The 16,086-nt window shown below is 39.3% G+C and overlaps 1 pseudogene; it reads right to left on the bottom strand.

The window, feature by feature from the left end:
• Window positions 1-12,194: 12,194 nt before the first annotated feature.
• Window positions 12,195-15,694, bottom strand: LOC123860235 (bifunctional methylenetetrahydrofolate dehydrogenase/cyclohydrolase, mitochondrial-like; annotated as a pseudogene).
• Between the last annotated feature and the right edge of the window lie 392 nt (window positions 15,695-16,086).

The raw sequence follows: 16,086 nt of genomic DNA, 5'->3' as shown, positions 1-16,086 counted from the left end.
CTGATAATAATAATAAAAAAAGAAAGCATAGCTTTGAATTTTCCTGGGCAGAGATATCCAGAGATTGTAAGTGTATCTGATTGACTGGTTGTAATTGTATTGGTGGTGTATGTGTTTTGTATTGGTCATCTCTGCTCTAGAGTTTAGAATTCAGTCACATATAATTATTATTCTTTAAAAAGATAGTTTCGTCACAGTTTTCCAGAGACTAATATATAGATTAGTTTAGATGGTGGACTTAGAAGATCTCTCTGTAACTCTCACTGTAGTTTCTCAGTGACATACTCTTCCTGTCAGTTTCCCTAAATGGCATCTTTGTCTTTTTCTTTTTTTTTTTTAAGAATTGGGGGACTGGCAAAATTTTGTGTATTTTGTGTATTTGTGTATTTTTTGAGAAAAATGGAAGACCATGTCAATTTACCTTGCCAGTTCCACTGGAAGAAGAAGCCCAAAGGAAAAGGATAAAGTGAAAGGAATTCCATCAGAAACTCACCTGATAAGTATTCTTTGACATCAGCATGCACTGAGATTCATGTAAGATGAGAGCTGATTTCAGGGATCTCATTAAAATGAATTTACCATAATGAATTATTTTTCTGTTCTTCTGTGAAATAATTTCTTTCTTATTGGAAGTAATTGATTATGAGCACTTTGCTCTGCAAGCTAACTGGGGTAAATCTAAATTGAGATGAAGTGATTATGTCCTGCTTATCTATCCCATTTCACGTCAATTGTCCAGCTCCTGAGAGAAAGTATACCTAATTCCTAAACCACTTGTGGAAACAAAATTATATGTGCAAAATAATCCAGGTGCTGAGAAATGAAAGAGTTATATTTGCATGATAGCTCTTCTCTACTGAGTGTAGAATGGTTTTCATTTTACTTCAGTGAAGTTAGGGGTTATCTCCCTTTTATATTCAACTTCTATAATCTAGAAACGAATTCTAACTGTGCTTTTGTTCCAAGAAAATTCTACTACAGCAGAAAAATTTTAGTTCTCAATAATATAATTTTCTTTTTATTTCAGTGGTTCCTAACTTTTTTCAAATTCGGATTTTTTTGAGATTTTTATCAGTTATGGACCGCTTCCTCAGAGAAATGCACATATATACACAAAATTTTGCCTAGGGTTTGATAATTACTATAGACTCATGGTTGCTTGTTGCTGTGTAATTCCTATTCTCCTTCTTTCCCAATGGAAATGCGTTTTTATTGCAATTATGCACATTGGGTGTGTTAATGGGGAAGATAGCTTTTTAGGTCATATGTTCATAGGTCGCTGGCTCTTGAGAAGCCACATTTGGACCTGATGATGAGGGTATCACCCAGAGTTCCTAGACTTCAAGGTGGATGAAGTAACAGGGTGAGTCCTCAGGGTTGATCTCCCATGGGGAAGGATTGAGGGATTCTCTGTATTGGAAGGGTAGGTGTGGATATTGGATAGCCAGAGGTAGACTGTGGTAGACTGCTGTTTGCTTACCCATATCCGCTCATCCCTTTTATGTTACATTGTGTTTCTGTTTGTTAGATATTCCAGTTTTTCTTCCCTATAATGCCCCTCACAATGGGAAGTTATACATCACCATATATTTAATAAGACAAGAGTGGCCATGTGATGTTTTTTAGCCATTGGAATGGGGACAGAATTAATGTGTGCCATTTCTAGACAGAGTCTTTTGTACCTGGCACTGGGATTGCTTCCTTTATTCTTTCTATAAGATTGGACATACATCAGCTGGTGGTGCTCCATTGGCCTCCATTCTGGAGGGAGGATGACATGGAGCAGAGTAGCAACTGGATCTGTGACCGTTATTGAAAGTCACTGGGATTGTGGGTCATTTGTTGCTGCAGCAAAACTTTGTTATGACTAATACATTCTTCCTCTTTGATATTAAAGTCACTATATTTCCAATTTTCTCACTATGCCCTGTGCTCTGGGATGCTGATCTCTATTGACTATATCCACCATGCTTCCTTTTTTTCTGCCTCTGGTTCAGTTCAACTGATGGGAGGCACCAGTAGGGTATTGGAGAGGGGAGGAGAGAAAGCTCAGAGTATTTATCCCCTGGCTTCTTCCTTGCCAGGCTATAGGTTGAAGATGTCTGTGTTCCTCTACCTAAGACCTCAGTGATCTGGTAAACACTCCTTCCTCTTGCCCTCCAGACCCAGATGTAATGGCCTTCTGCTGTTGTTATGTATCTGGTCAAATCTTATTATTTACCTTTATTAAGCTCTTGTTCGTTTTCCCCAAACCTTGACTGGTACAATGGGCATTGTTGCAGGGTGGATGAAATAAGTGAGAAAGAGTAGATTAAGCCACCATCACTCCCAGGAAGAACATTCAAAACATAACCCCTTTGAGGGTGCCTAGGTGGCTCAGTTGGTTAAGCATCTGCCCTCAGCTCAGGTCATGATCCTATGGCCCTGGGATCGAGTCTGACATTGGGCTTCCTGGTCAGTGGGGACTCTGCTTCTCCCCTCTCCCTCTGCTGCTCTCTCTCTTTCTTTCTCTCTCTCTGTCAAATAAATAAATTAAAATCTTAAAAAAAAAGAGAACACAACCCCTTTCAATGGAAAGGCAGGGGGATCAATAGTATTGTCTTTATGTGTTAAGGACAACACAGTATATTATACCTGCTGAGGATATTTGATATACCAACGAAATATTTGCAAACAAATATTTGGCTTGAATTTGCAATCATTCTCATGGTCTACTGAGTCCTGAAAAAGGGTAATTATCTCAAATTCTCAGGAAAGGAAACTGCCAATTTGGGAACTTAATGACACACAACAAGGCTACCTAGAATACCAGCAAACAGGCAGTGTTTATAGCTGTGGTGAGCAAAATTTCTGAAATGCCCCATCCCGCACCCCCAAACTGTCCCACCCCTGTGAATGTGATGAGCTTTCACTCCCTTGATTGCCTTATGTTACAGGGCACAGTTGACCTTAAGTTAAGGAGATTAACTGGATAATCTGGGTGGGTCCAGTATACTTGGAGTAACCCTTACAAACAGAGGGTTTTCTTTGGCTGGTGGTACAAGTCAGAGAGATTTGAAGCATAATGGGGATTTGATACACTGTTGCTGTCACTGCCTGGAGAATGTTTGTCATCTCATTGTGTATAATAAACTGACTGGTAACTAACAAATCTACACAAACAAATTTAAGGCAAAGGCGGGAAGTTGGAAACTATCCTTTTGGTTTAAAGCAGCCTGAAGGAAATGATGACTGCTGTCCTTTTGGACTATGGAATCTCTACCATGGAATGTGTTACTAGAATGTACTTGTACTGCTTGTGGTCCTTAGTCTCCCACTTGGAGTTGTGCTGGTGTGCCACGCTATGTGGCAGCAACCCTGTGCTGTCACCCTCTGTCCAGTCTGCCTTTCTCTCAGGCCTTGCACTTTTCATCTAACATGATGGTATCAGTGTGTGTCTGAGCCCAGTGTACAGATCACAGGCTGCAGGGTCCTGGGCTAGGCTCTACAGCCTGCTCTGAGCTCCTGAGTTAACAGACCTGGGACAAGCCTGGATCAGCATTTTCACAAATTACCCCATGTGAAGCTTTGTACTGTGAATTTTGAAAGCAATAGGCCTAGAAAGAGGATCTTGAAAAAATATTCTTAAGGGCACATTTGTGTTACTACAATCTATGGCACTCTGCCTTTGTTAAAAAGTTGAATTGAGTGAATCATACTCTTAGAGATTGTAGCTTATCTTGAATCTTTGATTTGGACAGGGGCTTGTCTCCCCATGAATTCTGGTGTTAATTGAGTTCTGAGCTACTTTAGTCAGCTGATTAGAGAAAGTTCCTGTGTTAATGTAAAGATGCAAACCACCTTGGCATAAAGACAAACTCTGCTCCATATGGGAAGAGCCTAACTCCTTATTTCAGTCAGTGTCTCATGCTTGGTCACAACAGAAAGTGAGGGATCACCATCAATACTAGCAAGATCATCCAGAAGTGCCTGTTCTACAGACAGTGGGTGGGCAGGTTAGAATCTGGAACTTAATGTTTCTAACCATTTTGGTTCAATAGAAGTTTAAACTGTTTATGCATGTGGCCTATTTTGGCAATTTGTGCTATGTCAAAGGTTTGAAATGCAACTGCTCATTTTGAATCATTTATTCCAATTCTTGTGTGTTGTCTAGTTGATGGCAGGTCTCTTAAAGATGGTATAATTAAAAAAACTACATGTACACACAAGAAGAATGGCATGGATCATGCATTTGAGGAATTAAAAAATTACAATAAAAATAAACAGAAGTATATCCATATCAACTATATCAATGAGATTTGAAACAAAGTTATTTGCATACTTGTTGAAAGAACATTTGCTCTATTCCCTGTGAGAAGGAAACTTGGCCAGGTGGCAGTCATGCATTAAGGACAATTACAAAACAGAAATGAACCACAGCACTTTGGTTTGATCTACCCAAATCAGTTCACAGTAATAAAATATATTCTTTACTTTTGAAAAAATGATGAAAGCCATGCCATCTCCAGAATACTATGATTTGACTAATCTCTCCCAACTCTCTTGACTATTATTGAGAAGAAAGGCTTTTTGTCTTGAAATACACTTTTTCTTACATTAAGCCCTGATAATGCACAAACATCAGTGAAAGAACAAAAGGACTTTACAAAGAAGCTGCCTCGGAGGAAAATTTATGGAGATGCAGTAATTTCATGGGGCCTTTCCTTGCGACTGTCATTGTGCCATAGGTCCCTGAGCCCCTCCACTGTGGAGGACAGCAGCCTCTGAGGCATCCTGGTCTGGTTAATGTGGCAATTAAGCCACCTCCCCCAGCCAGGCTTTTTTAGTAGAGGAGAAAGGGGTTTGAGGTTGCAGGGAAGTTGATAGAGCCTGGAAACCATTCGTGAACTTCTAGTAAGACTTGGAAATATACTTATTTTGAAAAATTTTGTATTCACCAAAATTTTTTCAAAATGATGTGGCTGAGCACCTGTAATTGAACATAGGGAAATCAGTTCCTGGGGATATATGGGATTGAAGAAGAGCATATGCAATGAGTAATAGGGAAAGAATGGACCATCCAATAAGGGCCTTTGAGACAACTGCCTACCTGATGGGGAAAAAATTAGAGTCCTGACTTTCACCAAATACAAAAGTAAATTCTAGATGAAATGTATTTCTAAAATGGAAAGCCTAACTTTAAAAGGTGCTAAAAGAAAACCTATAGAGGAATCTTTTCATAACCTTGGGGTCAACTAAGAGTTTACTAAGTTACACAAATTCTGAACACCATCAAGGAATTGATTGACAGATCTGATCAACAAAAACAAAACACTAAAACACTTCTGATTAGTGAAAGACATGATAAACAAAGTTAAAACAAGAGCCAAAGATCAGAAGAAAATATTTGCTGCACATACAACAGAACGAGTTATAGTGATAATAAAGAGTTCACACAAATCAATAAGAAAAAGGCAAATGACAGAAGGAGAGGTTAACTCCTGGAAAAACAACAATGACCCATAAGTACTGAAAAGATGTTCAACCTCCCTAATAATCAGGGGAACATAAACTAAAACAACAGCAAGATGCCATATTTTACTGTTTAGATTGGCAAAAGTTAAGAAGATAGAGATCATATCTGGAGTTGGTGAGGGACAGAAGGAAACATGCATTCATATCCTGTGGTGCATATTTTTTTTTTTAAAGATTTTATTTATTTATTCATGAGAGAGAGAGAGGCAGAGGGAGAAGCAGGCTCCCAAGGAGCAGGGAGCCTGATGTGGGACTCGATTCCAGGACCCTGGGACCATGACCTGAGCCGAAGGCAGATGCTTAACCATCTGAGCCACCCAGGCGCCCTCCTGTGGTGCATATTATTGCAGCCATTTTGATGGTATTTTTGCAATAGCCATCACAAGCTGGCAAGATCTAGAAAAATTAAAAATGCACATTTTGACCAGGAATTCCATTTTTGGAATATGGACACAAGATAAATAAAAATTAAATATACCCTGCATTGTTACACAGTGAAAATTGGAATCAACCTGAATGTTCATTATCAGGGGACTAGTAAACAATTTTTAGCACATATATATATCTTATGAAATATGGTAAGGCATTGCAAACATAAGTTAGATATGTAGATATAGACAGAAAATTCTCCAATATATATTCAGTGAAATTCTTAAAAACAGTACCAAAAAATCTGTAATACAAAGGATCTCACAGATAGTAGGCACTCAAAAACTATTTGTTGAATGAAACATATGTAAGTGTATAGGAAAAGTTCTAGAAGGATGTGGCAAAGTGTGCACAGCAGTCACCTGTGGGGAAGGCAGAAGGATATGGGATTTGGGAAAGGAGCAAAGGGGCACTTACACATCATACCTCATACATCTTTCTATTGTTTGCATGTTTATTTCATGATAGTTTTAAAGAAGTTGTGCCTTCTCCAAAGGGAGTGATTTCACTGCCGTCTATATAGTGAAGGTGATTGCTTAGGTGTGGCAATATTAAGTTGTCTTTTTGATGGCTTTGTTGTTGTTATTATTATAATACTTAAGTAGTACTTATTGGCACAGCAAAATGAATTAATTACACAGGTATAATATTCAGTAAGTTTTCATTTATATGAAGTTAATTAAAACACAAGCAAAAGTAACTTGTGAAACAAATCCCAACAACATTTGTCAGTGGTGGGGTGACAGAGGGGCTGTTGACTGGAAAGGGCCTGGGGTTGTTTTCTGGGATGCTGGACATATTTCACCATTTGATGATTGGTGCGAGAGGGTACAAATAAGTATAATTTAAAGTAAAAAATGTACAGTTAAGATTTGTGCCTAATGTAATGGTGTGAATGATTTCTCAGCAAATATATTCCTGTTACTCCTGGTGGGAAGTGAGCCTGAAAGATGTAAGGACTGGGGTTATAATGCTGTTCCTCATATCTCAATATCATAAAAGCCATATATGAAAAACCCACACCAAATATCTTCAATGGGGAAAAACTGAGAGCTTTCCCCCTAAGGTCAGGAACATGATAGGGATGTCTGCTCCCACTGCTTTTGTCCAACATTGTGCTGGAAGTCCTAGCCTCAGCAATCAGACAACAAAAAGAAATAAAAGGCATCCAAATTAGCAAAGAAGAGGTCAAACTCTCACTCTTCACGGCTGACATGATACTCTATGTGGAAAACCCAAAGACTCCACCCCCAAATTGCTAGAACTGGATACAGGAATTCAACAAAGTCGCAGGATATAAAATCAATGCACAGAAGTCAGTTGCATTTCTATACACTAACAATGAGGCAGAAGAAAGAGAAATCAAGGAATTGACTCCATTTACAATTGCACCAAAACCCATAAAATACCTAGGAATAAACCTAACAAAATAGGTAAAGGATCTATACTCTGAAAACTATAGAACCCTTATGAAAGAAATTGAGAATGACACAAAGAAGTGAAAAAACATTCCATGCTCACGTATTGGAAGAACAAGTATTGTTAAAATGTCTATGCTACCCAAAGCAACCTACATATTCAATGCAATTCCTATCAAGATACCATCAACATTTTTCATACAGCTGGAACAAACAATCCTAAAATTTGTATGGAATCAGAAAAGACCCTGAATAGCCAAAAGAATGTTGAAAAAGCAAAGCAAAGCTGGAGACATCACAATTCCAGACTTCAAGCTCTATTACAAAGCTGTCATCATCAAGACAGTATGGTACTGGCACAGAAACAGACACATAGATCAATGGAACAGAATAGAGATTCCAGAAATGGACCCTCAACTCTTTGATCAACTACTTTTCAACAAAGCAGGAAAGAATAACTGATGGAAAAAAGACAGTCTCCTCAACAAATGTGTTTAGAAAATTGGACAGCCACATGCAGAAGAATGAAACTGGACCATTTTCTTACACCATACACAAAATAAACTCAAAATCGATGAAAGACCTAAATGTGAGACCGGAATCCATCAAAATCCTAGAGGAGAACACAGGCAGCAACCTCTTTGACCTTGGCCACAGCAACTTCTTGCTAGACATGTCTCCCAAGTCAAGAGAAACAAAAGCAAAAATGAATGATTTTGATCTCATCATGATAAAAAGCTTTTGCAAAGGAAACAGTCAACAAAACTAAAAGGCAATATATAGAATGGAAGAAGATATTTTCAAATGCCATATCAGATAAATGGCTAGTATCCAAAATCTGTAAAGAACTTATCAACATCAGTACTCAAAAAAACCCACAAAAATCCAGTCAAGAAATGGGCAGAAGACATGAATAGACATTTCTCCAAAGAACACCTACACATGGCCAACAGACACATGAAAAGATACTCAACATCACTTGGCACCAGGGAAATACAAATCAAAAGCACAATGAGATACCACCTCACACTGATCAGATTAGCTAAAACGAACAACTCAGGAAACAACAGATGTTGGTGAGGATGTGGAGAAAGGGGAACCCTCTTACACTATTGGTGGGAATGCAAGCTTGTGCAACCACTCTGCAAAACAGTATGGAGGTTCCTCAAAAAGTTAGAATAGAACTATACTATGACCCATTAATTGCACTATGAGGTATTTATTCAAATGATACAAACATAGTGATTCAAAGGGGCACATACACCCCACTGCATAAAACAGCAATGTCCACAATGGCCAGCAGATGGAAAGAGCCCACATCCATCAACAGAAGAATGAATAAAGAAGATACAGTATGTATATATATATATATATACACACACACACACATATGGAATGGAATATTATTCAGTCATAAAAAAGAATGAAATCTTGCCATTTGCAATGACATGGATAGAACTAGAGGGTATTATGCTAAGTGAAATAAGTCAGAGAAAGACAAATACCATATGATTTCACTCATATGTGGAATTTAAGAAACAAAAAAGAGGAACATACAGGAAGGGAAAGAAAACTAAAATAAGATGAAAATAGAGAGGGAGGCAAACCATAAGAGATGCTGAACTCTAGGAAACAAACTGAGGGTTGCTGGAGGAGGTGTGTGGTGGGATGGGATAATTGGGTGATGGGCTTTAAGGAGGGGAGTTGAAGTAATGATCACTGGGTGTTATATGCAACTGATGAATCACTAAATTCTACCTCAGAAACTAAGAAAAAAAAAGAATGCTGGTTCCTACTGAATTACAGAAAGGAAATTGCTTCCCTTCCTCATCTTCTCAACCTCTTGTGATCTGGATTTTGTTCTCACTATCCTCTGAAACTGTTTTGCTAAGATTGCCAACAACTTCCTGGCTCTTTAATTAAATGGGAACTTGTTAGTTCTCTGTCACTTGACTTTAAAGCAGTATCATTGTCTGCCACTCTCTTTTTTGAAACATTCTTAACTTCCATGAAACTACATACTGGCTTTCTACTTCTCTGCTATGTTTTCTGTCTCTTTGCTGTTACTCTCTTCCTATTCCTTAGATGTTAGTTTTCTTTATGATTTGTCTTCCACTTCTTTTCCTACTTTCTGTGTTCTTCATAGTCTTCCCACATGATCCCATTCACTCTTGTGTTTTAAATCCAATCTACATGCCATATTTCCAGCCCAAACTGTGCTTTTGAGCTCCAAACCTATACCTCCAGCTGCAACTGGCCATCTCAATGTGGTGTCATAAACATCTCAAATTCAACATATTCAGAATCAGACTCATTTTTCCCAAACCCAGATCAGTCCTCCCTCCTCTAGTCCCCATCTTCATGATTGGCAACACCTTCTGTCCATTCAGAAAACAGGAAGCTCTCACTTTGTATTTTATACTCAGTAGGAGATGAAGCCCTGCAAAGTCTTTGTTACTAATGTCTCATGAACCAAACCTATTCTGTGTTGTCTAATCTTAAAGTCATTGCCTTGGTTTGGACCACATTTCTAGGGCTTGGCTAGTGAAATAGTTTTCTAAACAATCACTCTGCCTCCAGGCTTGTTTCTCTTTCTCTTAGTTTCAGAGGTAGAGTTTAATGATTCATCAGTTGCATATAACACCCAGTGCTCGTTACATCAAGTGCCCTCCTTAATGCCCATCACCTCTTGTTTATCTTGAATACATTGTAAGTGTTGTATTGTGCTCCTTTTTTCCCCACACCAGTCAGAAGTGTTTTATTTTAAAAAATGTGAAACAAACACGAAAAACCTTTTAATTGGAAAGTCTGATTAAATTAAACATTAACTCAAGTTCTCAAAAACCCACTGGGGAAAGCCAACAGGTACATCAAAGAAAAGCAGGCAACTGCTGACAAGTCTTTGGTGGAAATGTAAGTTACATAGTTATACAAGCTTCCCTAATGATTATCAAACTCAAATTTTGTTTTTCAAAAAAAGTTTCAATATATACCAAGGAAACCATGCAGACACCCCTAACAGTGCAAGGATGTAACAATGAAGTTTAAGGGTAAAGGAAAAGCCAAATATGACAATACACAACAAATAATCTATAAAATAAAACAAGCCTTTCAATGCTAGGAAAAAATGGGGAAACCTCACAAGTGTAACACACATGGAACAAGGACTAACAGCAAGTGGAAATATCCTAAATATTTTCCCAATAACTAAGACATAAAACAACAACCCAGGACACCATTAACAGTTAGTTTTCACATACAATATGTATGTAAATTAGAGTAATTTTTTTCTACTCAATTACCATTTCTCTAGCAACATTTTTCCTTTGGTTTGACCAGATGAACGCAAAAGGTTTGGAAACTGAAGTGAGTACCAACTCTTACTGGAATAGCACTTGGGAAATGCAACCCTAGAAAATGCAAATTTTAACTGAAGTGACTTGACATGTCCCCAAAGGCAAGGGAAACAAAAGTGAAAAAGCTTCTGCACAGCAAAGGAAACAGTCAACAAAACTAAGAGGCAACACACGGAATGGGAGAAGATATTTGCAAATGACACTACAGACAAAGGGCTGGTATCTAAGATCCATAAAGAACTCTAACTCAACACCCCGCCCCCAAAAATAATCCAGTCAAGAAATGGGCAGAAGACACGAACGGACACTTCTCAAAAGAAGACATACAGATGGCTAACAGACACGTGAAAAAATGCTCAACATCACTAGCCATCAGGGAAATACAAATCAAAACCACATTGAAATACCACCTTACGCCAGTTAGAATGGCAAAAATTGACAAGACAGGAAACAACAAATGTTGGAGAGGTTGTGGAGAAAGGGGAACCCTCTTACACTGTTGGTGGGAATGCAAGTTGGTACAGCCAGCTTGGAAAACAGTGTGGAGGTTCCCAAAAAGTTAAAAATAAGGCTACCTTATGACCCAGCAATTACACTGCTATGTATTTACCCTAAAGATACAGATGTAGTGAAAAGAAGGGGCACATGAACCCTAATATTCATAGCAGCAATGTCCACAATAGCCAAACTGTGGAAAGAGCTGAGATGCCCTTCAACAGATGAATGGATAAAGAAGATGTGGTCCATATATACAATGGAATATTACTCAGCTGTCAGAAAGGATGAATACCCACCATTTACATCAACATGGATGAAACAGGAGGAGATTATACTAAGTGAAATGAGTCAAACAGTGAAAGACAATTATCATATGGTTTCACTTATTTGTGTAACATAAGGAATAGCATGGAGGACATTAGGAGAAGGAAGGGAAAAATGAAGGGGGAAGAATTAGAGGGGGAGATGAACCATGAGAGACTATGGACTCTGGGAAACAAACTGAGGGTTTTAGAGGGGGGTAGGGGATGGGTGAGCCGAGTGATGGGTATTAAGGAGGGCATGTATTGCATGGAGCACTGGGTGTTATACACAAATAATGAATCATGGAACACTACATCAAAAACTAATGGTGTACTGTATGGTGACTAACATAACATAATAAAAAAATTATTAAAAAAAATGAAGTGACTTGACAAAGTTAAGCATTTTTTCTCAATGGGACAATGTCCTCCATGTTAATCACTAGGTTAATGGCTTCTCTTGGCTGGATCACATGACCCAGCATGATATTGGCATGCTCTCTGGTGAGGTTCTGCAGAGTTATGTGCACAAACACCTACCCATTTAAGCTTTAAATACAACAAAACATCATTTTAAACCATTTCAGTAAAATAAATAAAAAAATATTGCATTTCTTTTGGCCTGCTTTGCCTCTTGAACTGGCTTGGAGTATTGTTCATGACAGAAGACACAGCAGTTAATTAGTTGCTACTCCACACTCCTTAGGCTTCAATACTTTCTGCTCTTCAAGCCTCAGCACCTTTTTTGCAGCAATAGTGGTATTCTTCATTAACATCACCACTGTCATGGGACCAACACCCCCACGGACTGGAGTGATGTAACCAGCTTTCTCTCTGATTCTTTCAAAATCCACATCTCCAACCAACTTGGCTTTAGCCATGATGGGATCTTGAACTCTTTATTTTCGCACTGATGAGTGCAGCTCCCTCCTTGATCACATCTGCTGTGATCAGATTGGGAATGCCTGTAGCAGAGACCACAATGTCTGCAATAACTATGTTTCTTCAGTTGCTCTTTGGGAGTGTATTGTAACAGTGGCATCACCTCCAGGGTGTTCATGTGCCCCATCTGTGTGTAGTAGCACTGCAATGGGCATTCCAACATCTTTCGACTTCACAACCACAACCACATTTTCCCCTGGGGTTGGAATGCCAGTTCACTTAATTGTTTCCCAGACATCCCGTGAGACTGCTGGTAACACAGTCACTCTACATTAGTTACATAAAGCCATCAACATCTTTGTTTGGAGAAACACAGTTGCAGATCTTTCTCTCATTTACGTGCTCTGGAAGAGGCAGCTGAACAAGAAGGCCATCTACATTATTTATCATCATCATTATTTTTTTTATTATGTTCAGTTAGCCAACATATAATACATCATTAGTTTTTGATGTCATGTCCAATGATTCATTGGCTGTGTATAACACCCAGTGCTCATCATAACATGTGCCCTCCTTAATACCCATCACCTGGCTACCCCCTCCCCCTCCCCCCTCCCTTCTGAAACCCTCAGTTTATTTCCCAGAGTCCATAGTCTCTCATGGTTTGTCTCCCTCTCTGATTTCTTCCCCTTCAATTTTCCCTCCCTCCAGCTATGGTCCTCTGTGCTATTCTTTATGTTCCACAAATAAGTGAAACCATATGATGATTGTCTTTCTCTTCTTGACTTATTTCACTTAGCATAATCTCCTCCTGTTCCATCCATGTTGACGCAAATCGTGGGTATTCATCCTTTCTGACGGCTGAGTAATATTCCGTTGTATATATGAACCACATCTTCTTTATCCATTCATCTGTTGAAGGGCATCTCGGCTCCTTCCACAGTTTGACTATTGTGGACATTGTTGCTATGAACATTGGGGTGCATGTGCCCCTTCTTTTCACTACATCTGTATCTTTGTGGTAAACACCTAGCAGTGTAGTTGCTGGGTCATAGGGTAGCTCTATTTTTAACTTTTTGAGGAACCTCCACACTGTTTTCCAAGCTGGCTGTACCAACTTGCATTTCCATCAACAGTATAAGAGGGTTCCCCTTTCTCCACATCCTCACCAACATTTGTTGTTTCCTGTCTTGTCAATTTTTGCCATTCTACTGGTGTAAGGTGGTATCTCAATGTGGTTTTGATTTGTATTTCCCTGATGGCTAGTGATGTTGAGCATTTTTTCACATGTCTGTCAGCCATCTGTATGTCTTCTTTTGAGAAGTGTCTGTTCATGTCTGCTGCCCATTTCTTGACTAGATTATTTTTTTTTGGGGGGGGGGGATGTTGATTTAGAGAAGTTCTTTATAGATCTTGGATACCAGCCCTTTATCTGTAGTGTCATTTGCACACATCTTCTCCCATTCTGTGGATTGCCTCTTAGTTTTGTTGACTGTTTCCTTTGCAGAAGCTTTTTATCTTGATGAAGTCTGAGTAGTTCATATTTGCCTTTGTTTCCCTTGCCTTTGGAGATGTGTCTAGAAAGAAGCTGCTGTGGCCAAGGTCAAAGAAGTTTCTGCCTATGTTGTCCTCTAGGATTTTGATGGATTCCTGTCTCACATGGAGGTCTTTCATCCATTTTGAGTTGTGTATTTCTTTCTTCTGTGTGTAGCTGTCCAATTTTCCCAGCACCATTTATTGAAGAGACTGTCTTTTTTCCACTGGATATTTTTTCCTGATTTGTCAAAGATTAGTTGACCATAGAATTGAAGGTCCATTTCTGGGTTCTCTATTCTGTTCCATTGATCTATGTGTCTGTTTTTGTGCCAATACCAAGCTCTCTTGGTGATCACAAATTTGTAATATCATCATTACTTAGTTTATTGATTAAATTCAACAGTTCTTCCTTTGAAATTGAAGCTGGTTCCACAGTTGTCTCACTGTTGATTCCCACTTCTGCAACTGGCCAGATTTTGTTGAGGATATAGGAATGACTTGAAGGATTCTCAGCAACCAGAACCACACCCAGGTGTGACCACTTATTGCCCCATGCCACCCATTCTTACACCTCCTACTGCACTTCCTGTTTGATCTGCTGGCCAAGTTTCCTTCCAGAAATGAAAGCAGCTTCATTTTGAACTAGTGAGATGTGGAAGGGGTGATGACAGAGGTGGCAGCTCTGCGTGGGTGGAGCAGCCAGGTGGCCAACATGGACACAACGGAAGCTGCAGCTATCACCTGTGCTGATGTCCATGCCAGGAGCCTATTATGCTCCTTCTTAAAATAAATAGCTTTTCATTAATTTTAGGGTAAAACACAAAGCTTAGCTACCTCACATCTATCTTTAATTCTATCCTGTTCTCTCTTTTATACCTTTGTCACCCCCCTCAACATTGCACACAGAAATACCTGTGGTTCTTTAATCTGCCATGTTCTCATGCCACATTTTATTTATTCCAAACACATTTACAAAATTACAGTTACTAAACCAGGCTCTAATCTGCATGGTGCACAATGAACAAGACCATGTTCCTACCCTCATGGAGCTTACATTCTGGCAGAGGAGCAGAAAATAAACATGTAGACAAATAGATAATATAATGTAATAAATGCTGTGAAGAAAGAAAACAGGACAATGAAACAGAAAGAGTCTGGGGTATGGAAGAGGGTGCTACTTTAATGAGGAGGTCAGGGAGGTCCCATTGACTAGGTGATACTTGAACAAATCCCAATGTAGGTGAGTATGCAGGGACAGAGCACTCCAAGTAAGAACAAGCAGCATAAACCATAAGGAAACTTATGATTTACTATTTTAGGAATCTAGAAATAGGTGGGCTCTGAAGCCATGGGATTGAGAGTCAACATCATCAGGGATCCAGAGCCTTTCTATCTTTCTTCCTGTGTTGCTGTCCTTGGTGATTGCTTCATTCTGAGACAGAAGCAAGATGAATGTTACAGCAACCTGGGTCAAATCCAGGTATGACAATATGCAGAGGTAAAAGGGAGGGCTTATCTTCTTGGGACACCTCTCTTGAGGAAAACATTTCTCAAAGCCCCAGCAGACTTTCCCACAAATCTCACTTGCTATATGCCATGGTCTAAATGTGTTTCCCCAAATGCATGTTAAAATTCTAATACCCAGTATTAGGAGGTGGGGGCCTTTGAGATGTGATTAGGTCATGAGGGTGAAGCCTTCATGAATGAGATTAGTGTTCTTACAAAAGATCCCAGAGAGCTCCCTCACCTTCTGCACCATGTGAGTATACAGCAAGAAATATGTGACCTGGAAGAAGGCATCTAGATCTTGGACTTGCAGCCTCTAGAACTGTGAGAAATAACGTTCTGCTGTTTATAAGGCACCCAGTCTGTGGTATTTTGTTATAGCAGCTTCAACAGACTAAGGCTCTATACCAGGCTGTGTGCTCCTTCCTGAGCAGGCAAGAAGGGAATTGGAACAAACCAGTACCTGTGGGGGCTAGATGTTTGGTTGGCAACCCATTATTATGGTAGGAAATGGGGTGGTAGACAAGGTGTGACTTGCATGGAAGTGTAAATATTTTGGTGACTGCAATGGAAACATTTGGAGTTTTGAACAGATGAAGGATGGCTAGAGGTGAGATTGAGTGTGAGGATTCTTTAGGTGTTAGG

The sequence above is a fragment of the Mirounga angustirostris genome, unplaced genomic scaffold (genome assembly GCF_029215605.1).
Source record: "Mirounga angustirostris isolate CCGP_5_RB_7025 unplaced genomic scaffold, mMirAng1.0.hap1 SCAF_4, whole genome shotgun sequence".
In the NCBI taxonomy this organism is placed as follows: Eukaryota; Metazoa; Chordata; class Mammalia; order Carnivora; family Phocidae; genus Mirounga; species Mirounga angustirostris.
Note: the sequence above shows the minus strand (reverse complement) of the source record. Positions and strands in the feature narration are given on the sequence as shown.